The following is a 17,700-nucleotide window of genomic DNA, read 5'->3' on the forward strand; positions in this document are numbered from 1 at the left end:
TTTCAGTAAAAAAAAAAAAATTGTTAGAGAACAAGTCTTCCTGGAAATACAGAAGGACAAAAGCTGGCTGCTTTTTCCGGCTAGCGCTATCCGGGACAAACAAGCCTTTCCCCTCATGTCTTCAAAACCATTGATTTAAGGAAAGAGAGTCATTGTAAGTTGAGGACAATGGATATTTACTTTTGGAAACAATGGGCTTGATGGACTGCAAAACATGACCTAATTTTCAGCAATTCATTTGCCTCCGAGCAAAACTGTCTTGGTCTGGGATGGAGAAAGTGCATTATTTGCCTGAGTTGACCATTTCTTCTGATGTAAATGTCTGCTCTGCACATAGGGCGTGTGTCAGTTGGGAAAATGTATCATGTTACCAAACCTGTTTAACATTTTAATTAACTAACAAACCTGTTAAACATGACATATCCTATTGTAGACACGGCAAAACGTGTTTTAAAACTTGGTATTTGGTCATGGTTAATTATATACTCCCTACTATAGTTTATCTTGACGAGCTAGCATGTATTAAAACTACAACTGCCTTGTCTACACAAGGATTTTAACTTGTGTTTAATGAAATGTTAAACTAGTTAACATGCTTTCTAACATGATACATTTTCTTCAGTGTAGACAAGGTCTCAGTGTGAATTCAACCCTCTCTGCAAGGAGCCTGGGGATTGAAAGGAGAGGGGTACAAGTGGAGCACTGACATCAATCCTATCTCATTTCCCTCAGTTACTATTCCATCTTACTGTGCTCCACAGCCAGGTATCTGTGGTATCTGGAGCCAGGAAGGGGGGTGGTGGTGGGGATCATGTGGGATCCAATGGGTTTGAACAGCCGGCATTTCCCTTCCGTGCTCTGGGATTTAAGACAATTGACTCCATGTAGTCCTAGCCCTCTTGCATCCATCTGTAGCTTTGTAAGACCTAGACGGACACTTTTTTCCTCACCCCCCCAGAGAAGAACTAGAAACTACTGATAATTCTAAGAAAGCTAGTGTTTGGAATGTCAGAAGTAGTCCTGGCAGAAATGGATTAATGGACACAGTTTGGGTGAGGTGTCCAAAGGTGCATGCCAAATGCAGTGGATGATGTGGTCCTGTTGTTTACCAGGGCTTTCGTGAAATTTAAAAACAAGTTTAGTGTGAATCTGGTGATGAAATACACATAATAAATAACACATGCACAGTGTTAAACAAGCCACATATACAAATCCGAAATGAACAAAATAGCAACAATTCTAACTTTGCCATGTAGCCAAGAGCCTTATCAACATATTTTTGCACACTGTGTACACTACACAGGTACGTGAAAAACATATAGAAGTAGATCCAAAACAGAATAATTTCAATACACCTTCACCTGTGTTTTGTGAGTTTGGATAAATGGGACTTGGAGCTGAACCACCTTAGCTTTGGACTTTGGATTTGCAAAGCTGAGATCCAATCAACTATGCTTTGCAAAACACCAAACTTGAGCCCTGTTGGTCCTCGTATCTATTGTACACATTCACACTTGTCCTCTCTGCTGCAGACCAGCTCCACACCTATTTCCTCTAGGTACAGCCAGCCATATTATAGTGCCTTCCCAAACAGGGTCGTTACAGTATACAAACTCCAGTAACCACCTTGTATTTCCACTTACATTGCCTCACACTTTCAAAGCAGTAATTCTTGGTTCCTGTTTATGTTGAAGTCTCGGATGCCAGTAGGGAGCTCGATGGGTGGACTAGGCTAGTGTCTATGGTTGTAGCTTGTGTGACTTGGTGTCCCTGGGGCAGCCCTCACTGAAAATGCCAAGGTCAGGGCAGGCTGGAAAAGGGAGAGCAGATATTCCCAAAACTGGTGGTTAACACTGAAGTTAAACTTACCAACCAGTCACAAACTGTGCTTCTGATCCTCCTACATTGGTTATTAAGAAGCTGAAGAAAGAAATCACACAGGCCCCTTTATTGCATTCCAGTTCTCTGGCTCCCAATCAGCATACAGGCCCAGTAGAGTGAGAAGTTATTTAAAAACTTTGCTCACTAGACAAAATGTTCTTCTGTCCCCAAAAGGCCAGCCACATTGCCAGGTCAATATCAGTTTGAATCTTACCCAAAATACCACACTGCCAGTCAATCCTTTAGCATCTAAAACTAAAGGTTTATTATAAAAGAAAGAGAACAAGAGAGTTGTTAAATGGTCAAGCAATCAGATACATACATAAGACTACAAAGTCCACGTATCAGGTTCTTATCAGTGTTGGTGAGTTTGCTGGCTTGAAAGTCCCTCTGGAATACATACATCCATGGCTCAGATGAGTCATTCAGTCCTTTGTTCAGTGCTTCAGTTTGTGGAGAAGTTGCTCCAGAGGTAAGAAGCAGGAACGAAGACAAAATGGAAAAGATTCAGTTGCCCTTTATATTCCTTTTGCCATGTGGCTTGTACTTCCTGTGTCCCAAACACAAGTGTCACAGCACATGCAATGGAGAAACCTTGGAGGCCCCTGTCCATAGGCATGCCCCTATAAGTCCCACTGACTCATAAGGTGTAGCCACTGGCTTCTTTCAATGGGTTCTTTGTACATCTGATGACCCTTGATGGGCCATCGAACAGGCTAGGCAGTGCTGATGCCAATCTCTCTGGGGGTGTCACCCAGAAACACAGCACAAGTTTAACAGGTTTCAGAGTAACAGCCGTGTTAGTCTGTATTCGCAAAAAGAAAAGGAGTACTTGTGGCACCTTAGAGACTAACCAATTTATTTGAGCATGAGCTTTCGTGAGCTACAGCTCACTTCATCGGATGCATGCCGTGGAAACTGCAGCAGACTTTATTTATACACAGAGAATATGAAAAAATACCTCCTCCCACCCCACTGTCCTGCTGGTAATAGCTTATCTAAAGTGATCATCAGGTGGGCCATTTCCAGCACAAATCCAGGTGAAGTGAGCTGTAGCTCACGAAAGCTTATGCTCAAATAAATGGGTTAGTCTCTAGGGTGCCACAAGTCCTCCTTTTCTTTTTGCTAATACAGACTAACACGGCTGCTACTCTGAAACCAGTAATTTTGTGATTTCTCTACAGAAAACAAAGACAGACATACACATTCCCTTCCCTAACCCCTTCCCTTTTTAATGTATTTTTGGATGTATTGCATTGGAAAAATGGCCTGGAATTAAAGGAAGGATTTAAACGAAAGTGCTTTATTATTGGCATATGAACCTTGATGGGTCAGACAGGCATATTGTAGCCCTGTCAGCCTCAAGCAAGCTTTCTATGCTGTAGTTTTGTTTTACATTCTGGCCACTGATCCGGAAACGGTATTATTGAGAGTTTATGGGCAGGCTGTGGTTTTGAGCAGACACTGCAGTAAAATTCCCTTCTGACCCTTTCTGTCATTCAGGCTTCCGCCAAACCCACTGAGTCACCTAGGGGTTTGGATTAAAAACATTTCACACAGTTAAACCTGATTAATCTGTGCCTGGTTTATAGCTTTATGCCTGGAAAAGCAAAGGATTTCCTTGGTGGCTAGGCCTTTGGCATACATACCATTGTCTTGTCTTGTTCTTAGGGCCTGCCTGCGCTATAAATTCAACCAAAATGGAACCTTGTTGTCCACTGGCAAAACAGATTTAAGCCAAGTTGGAGAACCAAGTTATGGTCCGTCTACATTACAAAAGGCACCAGGGCCAGGGAAAACTGTGCTGTAACTGGTTACATTTATAGCATTCACAGGCCTTAAGAATAATCTAACTTAAATATGGAAAATTCCTTGTAGGCTTTCCAGATTGTTCTCCTGCCTGGGAAGGATTGTTCCATATAATATTAATTTATGTGGCATTGTAATTATCCTATAATTAGGCCTAGTCTACACTTAAAAGTTTTACTGACAGAAACTATTTTGGTTAGGGGTGTCATTTTAAAAAACCCCAAATAGTTATACTGGCAAAAGCCCTACCGTGGACACAGCTATACTGGTATAAGTCACTTTTATACCAGTATAGCTTAGGGTATGTCTACACTGGCAGAGTTACAGCACCGGCAGTTACAGTGCCGTTCAGAGAGTGCTGAAGAGAAACCGCTCTTATGTGTTCGCACTGTCAGCTGCCTGTGCAATAGCGTGTTTACACTTGCAGCGGTATTCGGAGCAGTGCACTCTGGGCAGCTATCCCACAGAGCATCTCTTCCTCTTCTGCTTAGAGTTGTGGGAAGGCAGAGTGGGGTCACGGGACATCCTGGGTCCTGTCCCAGTGCCCATGATGCATTGCTTCGCATCCCAGCAATCCCTGTGCTTCCGTCCACATTTGGCACCATCTTTCAATGGTTTGTGTACTGCGCGCCCTGCCTCTTTGGGCTGCAGGAATGGATCTCACACTGTTGACCAATATGCTGCTTGCTCTGACCAACACGTCACGAGTGGCAGTGGAGTTATACACTACAAAGGCAAGAGGAGTGCGACATTGCTCTCGTGTCATAGTTAGTACGCGTGGCGAGATTGCTTGTGACATTCATGGAGGTGCTGAGCATAGTGGAATGTCACTTTTCGGCTTGGGAAACAAGCACTGAGTGCATCGTGATGCACATCTGGGATTATGACCAGTGGCTGCAGAATGAGGATTTTGGATGAGGAAAGCCACATTCATGGGACTGTGTGATGAGCTTGCCCCAGCTCTGCAGTGCAAGGACACAAGAATGAGAGCTGCCCTGTTGCTGGAGAAGCGCGTGGTGATTGCACTATGGAAGCTGGCTACTCCAGACTGCTACCAATCGGTCGCTAACCAGTTTGGAGTGGGAAAGTCGACTGTTGGACATGTGTTGATGGAAGTGTGCAGGGCCCTTAATCGCATCCTGCTCTGAAAGACCGTGACTTTGGGCAACGTGCGTGACATTGTGGATGGCTTTGCACAAATGGGCTTCCCTAACTGCGGAGGGGCGATCGATGGCACGCATATTCTAATTCAGCACCAGACCACCTAGCCACAGAGTACATTAATTGGAAGGGGTATTTCTCTATGGTTCTCTAGGCACTTGTGGATCACCGTGGGCGTTTCACAGACATTAACGCAGGCTGGTCCAGAAAGGTGCATGATGCACGCAGAATGTTTTCCCCAGGCATTGAAATTGGGGGGTGTTGGAATATTCGGGGGGGTGAGGACCAACAAGGGTTGAGACCGTGAGGGCGAAGGTGGGCTGTGTGGCACCAAAGTAAAAACTGAAAAATGTTTCATGACCATTTTATTAGATTTAACTCGTGTTTTTTAAAATCATCACAAAAATTTAAAGTTGGCTACTCAAGCCTATAATGAAGCACTACATCTACATCCTTCTTGGTTTCTTGTTATAATTTTGCACTCTTTTGTGTCTTTTTATGTGTCCGTTACTTCCAGTCCTTCATGATATACTCGTGATCAGGCAGAAGACGACTTCTTTCAGAACACAAAATTCTATTCAATGAGGCAAAAGAACGCTCAACTGTAGCTGTTGTGACTGGGAATAGCAAGAGATGAATTCCTACTTCTTTCATCCCAGGAAATGTAGCACAAAGATTGAGTCGAACCACTAGTGATGATGAACTTGAAGTTTAAATCTTCATTTGTTTGTCGTATGATACTCCACTCTGTGTTCAAAATTTTCTATTCTGTCCTGAGCACATGGCAGCCCCATTGCTGGTAGTGTCTCACTCCACTCAACTGTAAGTGTTTTATAAGACAGGCGTCTGTAAAAGCTATGTAGAGGTTGAGTAGAGTCCAGAAATCACGATTGTAGATTTGTAAGAACTAAGTCTGTATACTCTTTCAGCTGGCTTAACAAACACTTCTTGTCCTCTTCACTTCAGGAGTCCATATAAGTACCTTAATTAGTCAACTTCTGGACTGAAGTCTTTGCTTCTTCCAGGACATTTTCAATGGATATCTCTGATTGATCCAAGGGTAGCTTCTATTGCTGGACAAAGATCTACCCCTGCTGTAGCAGATGCCCCTCACTTAGACCTGATTGCGGAAATTTTTTTTTCTCATGTTGATTTTTGTCAAAATTAGTCTAGAAAGTTTTTTGGGGGGGTTTGTCAAACTGAAAACCCCAAAGTGAATTTTTTTTTTTTTTTTTTTTTTGGCTTGCCAAAAATCAAAACAGTTTTGGCCAGTCTGGGGAGGTGGGAGGAGAGAGAGAGATTAGTTTTACTGGAAAAATTTTCCCTAAGTAGCTGAAATTTTTCAGTTGCCCAAAACTGAAACTTTTTTTGGGGGGAGGGGTGATGAAAAAATGGAAAAAGTTCATTGAAAATAGATATTTCCTGAGCAATTTTCTACTTTGATGAAAAAGCCATCTCTTATTTAAAAAAAGAAGGCTTCAATCAAAAATTTTGCACTAGTCTACCCTCAGTAAAATAATAGCCGCTGATTTATTTTATTTTATTTTTTTTAATCAGGCCAAATCCTGCGGGCCTTCTCTTGTCACTAAGAGAGTTGAGGTTGAGGCCCTCTGTGTGTGAGGATCTCCAGGCACAGCCTAGAGACACGTGCAGTAGCATTACTTCCCTTGGACACCATGGAGGCCAATCCAAGGGGTTGGGTTCTAAGTGGAATGTGAAGGCAGGGAGTGGGTGGAGCATTAGAGGAAGGGGAAGGGTGGGGTTGCAGTAGGTGCATGGTGTCCCCTTCTGTACCCAGCACAGCTCATATCAGATACGCAATACAGCCAGAGGCTGAGATGGGGAATCCCCAATTATGGGGTTTTCAGGGTGAGCAGCAGAAGCCTTGGCAGTGTGGCTCGACTGGAACTGAGCTACCTATGAGGCTGACACTGGAGGTTCCAAGCTGGTATGGATGTGTAGGGCTTCCTCACAAACAGCCATGGGTTCACCCTGGTCAGGGGTCTGTGGTGTTTCTGGACTGGCCCTTGGTCCTTTTCCATGCTGGACAGAATGGCTGGGAAACAATGTTAGTGAGGAAAATGTTGCAGAGATCTCCTCTCCCAATCCTTTTTCATCCTCCCCTTGGCTCCGCCCAAAGGTTTTCCATCAGTTTTTAGTCTGGCAAAACCACATATACTCAATGGAAATTTGCTTAATTGTGAACTGAACAATTTGGCCAGGTGTAAGAACCTCAGGATTTTATTTCCTTACTAAAGATGGATATGGATGAACTCCAGACAGAAGCCACATGCATAGAAACAAAGGACCACATTCAGAAGGGAGCCTAAGAGGCTACCTAACTGGTGTTATTTACGTCTTCTGGGCTCTTCAACATATATGATACACCAACTTAGAGGCACCTGGATTTATCTGCGAGTCTGTCCCAATTTTGCAAGGACAGAGTAAGATCTGTTGGGTATATTAATGTAACATTTGTTATTTTAATGCTAATGTAGCTTATTATTGGATCTAACGGGTACACTTATGAACTTGTAACATTCTTCAGTTGAAGATAATTGGCACTCAGAGGTGTGAAATCTTTGTCTAATCACTTTTTTGTACTGCCATCATTCACTGTAGTGTCTGAGGACCTTCCACATAAAATATATTGGTAATAGTGAGGTCCCTAGTGGACTTCATAGAATCTCTGGCTCTTCACTGTTTTGCAAGCATAGAAAGCTGCGCTTCGGGTGTGTTATTTTTTTAAAAGGCAGTAGGGAAAGGAAATGGTTGATGCTGTGAATGACATTCTGGTTATGTGGAAAAGCTTCATCAGAGGAAGGTTTAGCAGTGTTTCCTAAAGGTGTTCAGATAATAAATTCATATGATCTCTGCCTAGAAAGTGGGTCTCAGCTAGATCTCCTTTCCCTTTGTAATCCTTATTTTTTTTTTTTTAAAGAAATGATCACTTCTAAATAACTGATTCTCACAATCAAATCCTGACTGATCCATTAGCAACAGGGAATGGCTTTTGGGAGAGTAATTTTTGATCTATAGAACAGAGTGAACACTACAAGCAGTGTTAACTAAAATCAAATTTTACTCTGTGTTGAATGTCATTGCACACTGATTGTGCTATAACCATTGTCCATTTCACATGCATTTATATCACCAGCAAATTGTGAGTGAGAAGGTTTTCAAAGATTTGTCCCACCATAGATGTGCTTCACATGTGTATATAAGTCAAACTTGTCAGGGGCATTGATTACGACAATGGATGTTGCAATGGGTTAATCCTTCAGGCTTTATTTGTTTATGTCCATTTTTTTTCAATAGCAAACATTTTAGGTTTATGTAACAGGAGTTAGTCATGAGCAAACAAGCCCATCCAGGCATGTCCCAACAAATGCTAATCTTTGCCCCAAGAAGAGGAGTCTGTCTGATACAATGATCTATTTCTATAACCCTCCACTTATCTTTAGTCTGCCTGCCGCGCAACGCAGTTGTAACTTGCTGTCATTCAAACTTCTGTGAAACGCTGGCAGTGGTTCCTGCAGAATGTAGCAATGACACAACATTTTGTCCCGAGTTTCTCTCAGTCCTGTTTTGGTTCACGAAATGTCAATATAAATAGGGTTCTTCAAATAGCAGTCTTACTTCACGGTCATGTGTTTGCAGCCAGGGAATAAACGCTTCCTCATTCCAGTTGTGATATCACTTTTCCAGACCCCTCTCCAAATATAGGCAAAGAAAATATTATTGTGTATGTGAAATAATAGAACAAGACCAGTTCTTTTCAGACCTTATGGAACTGCTAAGAATGTGCCTAATAAAGGTTTTGATATAATAATTACTCTACGACAGTGGTTCTCAAACTTTTGTACTGGTGAACCCCTTTCACACAGCAAGCCTATGAGTGTGACCTCCCCCTTACATATTAAAAACACTTTTTTAAAAAAAAAATATTTAACACTATTATAAATGCTGGAGGCGATGCGGAGTTTGGGGGTGGAGGCTGCCAGCTCACGACCTCCCATGTAATAACCTTGTGACCCCCTGAGGGGTCATGACCCCCATTTTGAGAACCCCTGCCCTACAAGAAGGGAGCGGTGGGCTTGTGATTAAAGCACAGGGATGGAAATCAGTAGAGCTGGTGTTGTTCGTAGCTTTGCTATTGCTATTAAGTGGAAGGTGCTTATATACTATGGAGATGGGGAGCAGTATAAAATGCTGAGCGAGTCAGACAACCAGTTGGAAGCAAAGTCCCTAATGGATTTCATGGAGTCTCTGGTGCGCCTCCCTTTCCGGATCACAACTCTACTTGGGGCAGGGGCTGCGGGGGGTGTTTGGAGGGGTGTTAGTAATTGGGAATAAAAGGGATGTTCAAATTCAGTGTACAACTCACATTCAGACACATTTTCAAAAGTGGCCAGTGATTTCAGGAGCCTCAATTTTTAGGCACTCATCTTGAGACATCTTTGGTTTGATTTTTAAGAAGTACTGGGCAGGTGCCGATCCCACAGGTTTCTCCTGGAGCTATTGGCTCATTCAGAACTCCTGAAAAATCTTGGGCTCCCAAAATCTAAAATGCCCCAAATCAGTGGCCAGTCTTGACAATTTTGACCTCGACATCTCAGTGTCCCCATTTGTTTAAAAACCAAACCCAGCAGTACTTCCCTATCTTACAGAGTATTGGGCGGCTCAACCCATTAATGGCTGTAAAGCACCTGAGAGTCTCAGGCCGAAGGCACTGGAGAAGTGCATCATGTTTTATGAATATTACAAAACACACATCCAGTGCTGCAGGTGTTTTTAAAAAATGAAGCCAATAGCATTCATTAGTTCAAAAGACTTGGGGCTTGTCTACACTGGCAATTTACAGCGCTGCAACTTTCTCGCTCAGGGGTGTGAAAAAACACCCCGCTGAGCGCAGCAAGTTTCAGCGCTGCAAGGCGCCAGTGTAGACAGTGCCCCAGCGCTGGGAGCTGCGCCCCTCGTGGAGCTGGGTTTTTTAGAGTGCTGGGAGAGTGCGACTACGTAAGCCACGTTAAAGCACTGCCACGGCAGCGCTTTAGCATTGCCCGTGTAGACCAGTCCTTAGACGAATGGTCACATGACAAAAGATTGCTAATGATAGGTCTGAACTACTATCCATCTGTTTCAGTTGCACAAGTTAGACTCTTTTTACTTAAAAATTCCCACTGTTGCTAATTCGGGTGCAGCTTCTCCTCAGCCCCCCTAGTCTTCTTGTTTCAGAGCTAAGGTCCATCTTAGAAGACACTCAGCTACCATTGGTCTAGCCATGGAGATCTCTTTCAAAGTAAAAGATGGTTCTTTGTGGTAGTGGTCCCTACTGTTCCAGCCAGGTATATAAGGAAGAGGAGCTTTGCTGTACTGGATTCCAGCAGAAACACTGTCACGGCTGAAATCAGCCAAACTGCTGGGTGAGCTGCTATCCTAGAGAGAGCAGAGGAACCCCACAGACCAGCTAACACCATCACCCCACATGGAAGCCAGCATCACAGTGCATTTTACCTTCCTAATCCCTGCCTGCCCTTTCCACCGAGCCACGCAGAAGGCCAGAGGAGCATGTTTTTCAGTGATAATAGGAGAATGAGACTTTCATAATGAGCCTCTCCTCCTGAGGCAAAATTAGGCTATACTAATTAGTGTGCTCATTTGCATGCCAGGACCCAGGAGACTTTTCCACCCTATTACTATTTCACAGGAATGCTGGCCTTTGAGCTGAGGGGAAAAAAGGGAGGGTTGTGTGAGCTGTGAGCTGGTGGGGAATAGGCTGATTTCCTTTGCCCTGTGCTTTGCTAGTACAAATGGTGGAGGCCTTTCTTTGTGTCTAGCTTCCATAGCGTTACCAAGTAGTAATTAGGTACAAGTGATCAAACTGTCATTTAAGTGAACAAGCCTCCCTTGAAAAAAGCTCAGTCTGCACTCAGCAGCACCTACTTACCTGTCTGGCTGTCTCTCATCTTGCTGTCCATCCGGCCTTTCTTCCTGATGGTGGAAGTTTAACCCTTTCATTTAACCCTGCTTCCTGATGGTGGAAGTTTAACCCTGCTTCTAGGGTGATCAGATGTCCCAATTTTATAGGTACAGCCCTGATTTTTGGGTCTTTTTCTTGTATAGGCTCCTATTACTCCCCCACCCCCGTCCCGATTTTTCACATTTGCTGTCTGGTCACTCTAGCTGCTTTCCAGGGGACAAGGAAAGGAGAGGAGAGTAGCCTTGTAATAGCAAGCTTCCATATCCCTCGTAAAATCTCAGCTTTTCCTTTGAATCATCTAGAAGAATCACAGTTCTCTTATAATGCTCCAAATGGGGAAAGTTAATGTGAGTCATCACAAACCGTCATTCACCTATATGCCAGCAGCCAATGGAGCTACACTGATTTACGTCAGATGAGGATTTGGCCCCCCGGATCTTTTGGATTCTCTCTTTCATGACACATCATGCTTAAAGTAGCCGTTTAAGGGGTAGGTTCTGCTGCCCTTACTCCTGCAAGTACTGCATGGACATTGCTCCGCATGTAGTCCCATTTTCTTTAATGGGACTACTTGAGGAGTGAGTGAAATTGGGAGAATCTAAGAGAGCTCACACCATGGGGCCAGATTCTCCCATCCTTACTCACACGCCTTGGATGGTCCCAGTGGGCCAGACTGAGAATCCCTTACTCACCTTGAGTAGTCCTGTTGCTTTCACATGGGTCAGGGCTCACAATCTAGCTACTGAAGTCAGTGGGACCATTTGTACAAGGTAGTGCTTATCAAAATGTGTAATAGCTCCTCAGTCTAGCAGTGGGAAATCAGTGGACTATTTGTGGAGAGAAGTACTATTCAGTGTGAGCATGGGTGGCAGAATCTAAACCGCTGGCACAGATTTTCTGCACTGAAGGGTCTGCTGCCATTGAAGGCCATATTATGTCAGGATTCCCATATGGACTGCTCTGATCACTAAAAACACCGAAGTTCAGTAACATTGACATGGCAATGGGTCAGATTTTCCCCAGGGTTTCACTCTCTAAAATTGTGCCTATAACCGCGCAAGGCCAAGATCTTAGGCATGCAGCGCCTCTGGCATGAAAAAGTGCAAGCATAAAATTGCAGATACAATTTTAGAGCAGCAGTTGAAAATGTGGGCACGATACAACAAGCTACTTTGTGTATTTGGGGGCACTACTGTTTTCCTAATGCAAAAGGCTCATACAGTGATTTGACTACCCTTTATGAAAAGGGAGTAGATGGGAATCTGATAGTGATTTATGCACACATTAGAGTCTTGATTCTCCTCTAAATTGTGCCAGTTTTAAATCCGGAGTACCTCCATTAAAGCCATCAGAGTTAAGCAACTAATGTAAGACCTGTGTGTGAGAGAGGAGCCCAATATGTCCAATTGCCTGAGCACTGGATAGCCCTGGCAGCATAACATTTCCTTACTCGGTTTCAGCACATCGTGTTTTAGAGATGAAGCGACTACAAGAAGCAATTTATGCCTGCTGCTGTGTGGGGAGAAGGGAAATATACAAGTAATTTGTAGTCTGCAAAAGGTTAATTATTGAAAGCGGCAGCATCCCTAACAGTGGCTTTAAGCTAGTCCCTCAAGCAGCTTTATGTTAATTTCTTGGAGCTAAAGGGTTATGTGCACTGCATATGGCTCAGCTGCCTTCACACACAATCCAGTTTCTTCAGTGGGCGCTAGAAGACTATACTGATATAGTTAAAGCAGCATAATATCTAGTGTGGATGCAGTTATATCAGTAAAAAGGTGCTTTATACCATATAGCTTATTCCCCTTCCGTACAGGAATAGTTCTACCTTTATACCACTTGTCAAAGTTCCTCCCCCACTCTGAACTCTAGGGTACAGATGTGGGGACCTGCATGAAAAACCTCCTAAGCTTATCTTTACTAGCTTAGGTCAAAACTTCCCCAAGGTACAAAATATTCCACCCGTTGTCCTTGGATTGGCCGCTACCACCACCAAACTAATACTGGGGAAGAGCTGTTTGGACGCGTCTTTCCCCCCAAAATACTTCCCAAAACCTTGCACCCCACTTCCTGGACAAGGTTTGGTAAAAAGCCTCACCAATTTGCCTAGGTGACCACAGACCCAGACCCTTGGATCTTAAGAACAATGAACAATCCTCCCAACACTTGCACCCCCCCTTTCCTGGGAAATGTTGGATAAAAAGCCTCACCAATTTGCATAGGTGACCACAGACCCAAACCCTTGGATCTGAGAACAATGAAAAAGCATTCAGTTTTCTTACAAGAAGACTTTTAATAAAAATAGAAGTAAATAGAAATAAAGAAATCCCCCCTGTAAAATCAGGATGGTAGATATCTTACAGGGTAATTAGATTCAAAAACATAGAGAACCCCTCTAGGCAAAACCTTAAGTTACAAAAAAGATACACAGACAGAAATAGTTATTCTATTCAGCACAATTCTTTTCTCAGCCATTTAAAGAAATCATAATCTAACACATACCTAGCTAGATTACTTACTAAAAATTCTAAGACTCCATTCCTGGTCTATCCCCGGCAGAAAAACCAGCATACAGACAGACACAGACCCTTTGTTTCGCTCCCTCCTCCCAGCTTTTGAAAGTATCTTGTCTCCTCATTGGTCATTTTGGTCAGGTGCCAGCGAGGTTACCTTTAGCTTCTTAACCCTTTACAGGTGAAAGGAGCTTTCCCCTGGCCAGGAGGGATTTCAAAGGGGTTTACCCTTCCCTTTATATTTATGACACCACTAAACTTGCATACTGTATAACTATATTGGTAAACAATCACAGGTAAGCCTTGTGCTTTGTCACTACTGGTTGCAGACACATTGACATTCAAAGGATGGAAATCTGGAAGTACAACGTTAGGGCCTGATCAAGCAAAGCTCTTGAATTCAGTGGGAATGGAGGGCATTCAGCACCTTGCAGGGTTAGGCCATTTCAAAAGCGGCCATTGAGTTTAGGTATCTACATTTGGGGGTACTGAGCTGAGGGAAAGAGGGGGAAAGAGCTGAGCAACAGCTGTAGCTTCCATTGACTTCAATAGCTGATGGGGCTTCCCTTCAATAGCTTCCACTGGTTTCTGAAAATCAAGTTAAAGGGGTCTCTAGTTGCACCCCAAAACTGAGTCCTCCAGAATGAGAAGCTGCTTTTGAAATTTTGCACCTTATCTTGCAGCTGTAGAAATTTACCTCACAAAGGCCAAACCTTTGTAGGAACAGCAACTATCAGACTGAAGTTAAATAACTACATTCTGCACTCAAAGCTCAGATCAGTGTAAATTGCATTCAGTTTGAATGTTCTTCTAATTCGTTTGCACTTTGTGAACAGGTATCCATTAAAGACTTCTTTGAAGCTGTGTGGGTGATTCTGATCTGTGAGTTCAGAGATGACAATTGCATTTTCTTGAGATGCTTGGTAGAATTTGATGCTCTCTGTATGTACAAGTATCATGTCACTCAGTCATGAAATGCTACCTCCTCTGCACTGGAATGGGGCAGCTGTTGAATAGCACAAAGCAACACTATGCAGCAATCGAATAAAGGAAGCAAAGAAGAATACCATGTCCAACTGCAACTACAGGGGGGATTGTAGGCAAGCCTAATATAATTACCCAGAATGGAGTTTGGCCAGCATGGTGAGGTTAACATGACCTTCCTCTTGCACGAAGGGCCATAGTATTTTTAAAGACCACAGTGGTAAGGAACACAGTTTCACATCTTCTCTCAAAGATGGCAAAGAGGAAACGAATTGGAAATGCATGCAGCAGTGTTTTCTTTTGTCATTCTGTTTTCACTTCGTGGAGTGTTTACTGATATTTGTGTGTCATCTAGTCATCCCTCGCGGATGAAAAAGACATGTTCTTCCCTCCCCCTTCCCCATATTACCTCTTCTCTGCTCTAGTAAGGCTCAGTGTACCAAATGGTACAGTGTCAAAAATGATTCCTGCTGTCTCTCACTATTAGGAACTTTTTATTTAGTTTCTTGTGACCTGCCCTCTGACCCAGATATCACAATAAATGACAGGCTGGGAAAAACTTGAGGCTTACACTGATGTCTGCAGTTCTGATCTGTGTCCAAAACTGTTTCTGTGGTTTCCTGGCACTCATTTCTTCTATCTTGCTAAACTAAATCAGGCTGTGCTTATGGCTTTCTCGTTTTGGTGTACAGCATTTCTCTTTGGTACATAGTTTTTCAGTTTCCAAGACATCACTCATAGAAAAGGAGGCCATTTCTTGTGAAAAGTCAAAGAACGTGAATATCTGACTCTCATTTTTCTCCCTATTCCCTTTGATGTTTATCTGTTCTCTGCCAACTTTTATGTAATACAGTGACTGGTGGGAGGGAGAAGCATATGATGCAGATAATCCTGGCTTAAAGTAGCTTTTATAAACACTTTATGCTTGTGTAGGATACATTCATTTGTTTTCTTGGTTTTTAAGGAGCAGGAGTATTGGCTCTGTTGGCTACAAAGCAGACCAGATTCAAGAGGTCAGTGATCTAAATGTATTCGTTTTTTATTATTTATATTTCTGTATCACCTACAAGTTCCATTCAAGATCAAGGTTGCGTTACATTAGGCACTGCACAAATGTATAAGAAAACACAGCTTGTGCCCCAAGAGCTTATGGCCTTGTTGGGTGTGAAGAAGGACCAGGAGAATGCAGGGCAGGGGGCAGGTGTTAAAAACCAAGTGAAGCAAAGTCAATTAGGTCTTAGTGCAGACCTATCCCTGTTGGGTGAGAGAAACACCAGGGAAGGTTGTGTAAGAGAAACACCAGGGAATCATTCTGGGAAAGAACCAGAGAATAAATCTCTGCAAGTGTTACAGCACTGGAATAACTGGATCTTCTCATTAGGGTGCCTTTCAGGCAATGCATTAGAAATAGCGTATAAAACAAGATAGAGCAATGACTCATTACAGGAGGAAAGTAATGTCACCAAAAATCTGTTCAAACAATATGTGCTAAATCATCAAGAGATTCAAACTGGATTTCAAAACAACTGCAGTCTGAGTACCACATACTTCCAGTAGAAGAGAATTTTACAAGCAAAGGCCAGAATAGAACAGCTTAAAAGCCCCTTTCTCCATGCTTTCGGGGGAAATCTTTTGTGTAAATGAAAGGAGCCAAGCCAGTAGTGTCTGGAAGGATACATGCTTCCTGTTGAGACATAAATCACTTTTGATTCTGTCTGGGAGATGTATTCTGGGAACAGTCACTGATGACTTAAGAAGTAAAACTGGGTATTGTGGTGGTGACACAATTTTCATGTGCTGTGAGCGGACAGCAGCTCTCCCTTGCACTATGACACTAGAAGTGAATAAGAAGGTTCTCACATGCTGTCTATTATTAAAGGGATACAATCTACTTGAAATTTAGTCAGCTAAATAAGTTTTAAAGCAGTTTTGATTACTTTTTCTTAAGGACCCCCTCTGCCAGTTTTTGTGGTTTTACAATTACAGTTATCATTATTTTATTTTATTATTTGTATTGCCATAGTTACAATTGTGGAACACTTCTGTTTCCACTTTTAGTAATAGTAGTGTGATTTGTAAGTTGCCGCTGTCCTTTTTAAATTGATATTTAAAAAAATACATTTGGGGACCATATTCTGTCTTGGATTCTCTAGTATAGAAAGCCTGCCAGATAGGGCTGGATTTCATGGACAGGATTAGGGCATATTTGCAAGCACATTTTGCTGCTTCTCTGGACAAGATGGAATATATTTGTGGCTAGCACTTGTTGACACCCATATATGTGCTAGCTATCTGTGGGGCTGGATATGCCCCCGCAGGGCAGCAGGCTCATGGAATGTTGTATGGAACCTTTAGGTGTGTCTCATCCTTTTTTTCTAGAATGTGGGTTCTAGAATGTGATCACCCTCCCTTTGTTTATAGCTAGAGGGGAGTGGGAGGGTCCAGAGACTTTTTTTTTCTTTTCTTCTGACGTACCATGGAGTCACAGTATAGGAAAGGTTCAGAACCACTGGTAATTGTGCTTCTCTGGTAACCCTTGTGTTTGTTAGGAAAAGTCCCTCCAACTGTATGCACTGAAGCTTTGATACTGCAATATCACTCATGCGCTGGGAACCCATTGAAGCTTTGTGTGATTGCAGAGGTTTGGCCTGCACACGGTGCAGCACAGGGTCAGGACATAAGGCTGGAATATACACAGAGAAGTCCTGATAAGATCCTAAAATGCGGGAGCTCTCAGAGATAGCTAATGCCACTAGAACTCTGGGACTGAACTGGGCTAAACTGATGTTCATGTGGAGGGAGTGTGATATCTTGTTTAGTAGCATGGATGACAAATAAGCATTTAATAACTTGGATCACAGACAATGTTCATAGGCTCATAGATTTTAAGGTCAGAAGGGACCATGGTGATCACCTAGTCTGACCTCCTGCGCATTGTAGGCCACAGAACCTCACCCACCCACTCCTATAATAGATCCGTAACCTCTCGCTGAGTTACTGAAGTCCTCAAATCATGGTTTAATCCACCATTTACACGAGTTTAAATCTGACAGTGACCTATGCTGCAGAGGAAGGCGAAAACCCCCCAGGGTCTCTGCCAATCTGATCTGGGCAAAAATTCCTCCCTGACCCCAAATATAGCAATCAGTTAGACCCTGAGCATGTGCGGAAGAGCCACTGGCCAGATACCTGGGAAAGAATTCACTGTAGTAACTCAGAAGCCCTCCCCAGAGGCAGAAGTGATAGAGGCTGGTTTGATGGATCTGTGAAGTCAGGCCCTGGGCTGAGAGGGAAGCACAGAGATCAACAAACCTTGAATCTGCTGATCGATGGTAGGAGTAATAAAAAATGGGAGAAGGAGGCTAGTGA

General features: G+C 43.1%; 1 protein-coding gene across 7 annotated transcripts in view; it reads left to right on the top strand.

Moving 5' to 3' along the window:
* Positions 1–17,700, top strand: part of GFOD1 (Gfo/Idh/MocA-like oxidoreductase domain containing 1) — a 114,400-nt gene that overhangs the window by 47,761 nt on the left and 48,939 nt on the right. The window contains exon 2 of one of the 7 annotated variants that reach the window (XM_048839876.2): positions 15,296–15,344. The exons of 5 other annotated variants lie outside the window; for them this stretch is intronic. The gene's annotated coding sequence lies outside the window, so the exon portion shown is untranslated. The remainder of the gene's footprint in view (positions 1–15,295; positions 15,345–17,700) is intronic. One more of the 7 variants, XM_075125373.1, reaches the window with a different exon arrangement.

This window comes from Caretta caretta, chromosome 2, assembly GCF_965140235.1.
Source record: "Caretta caretta isolate rCarCar2 chromosome 2, rCarCar1.hap1, whole genome shotgun sequence".
In the NCBI taxonomy this organism is placed as follows: Eukaryota; Metazoa; Chordata; order Testudines; family Cheloniidae; genus Caretta; species Caretta caretta.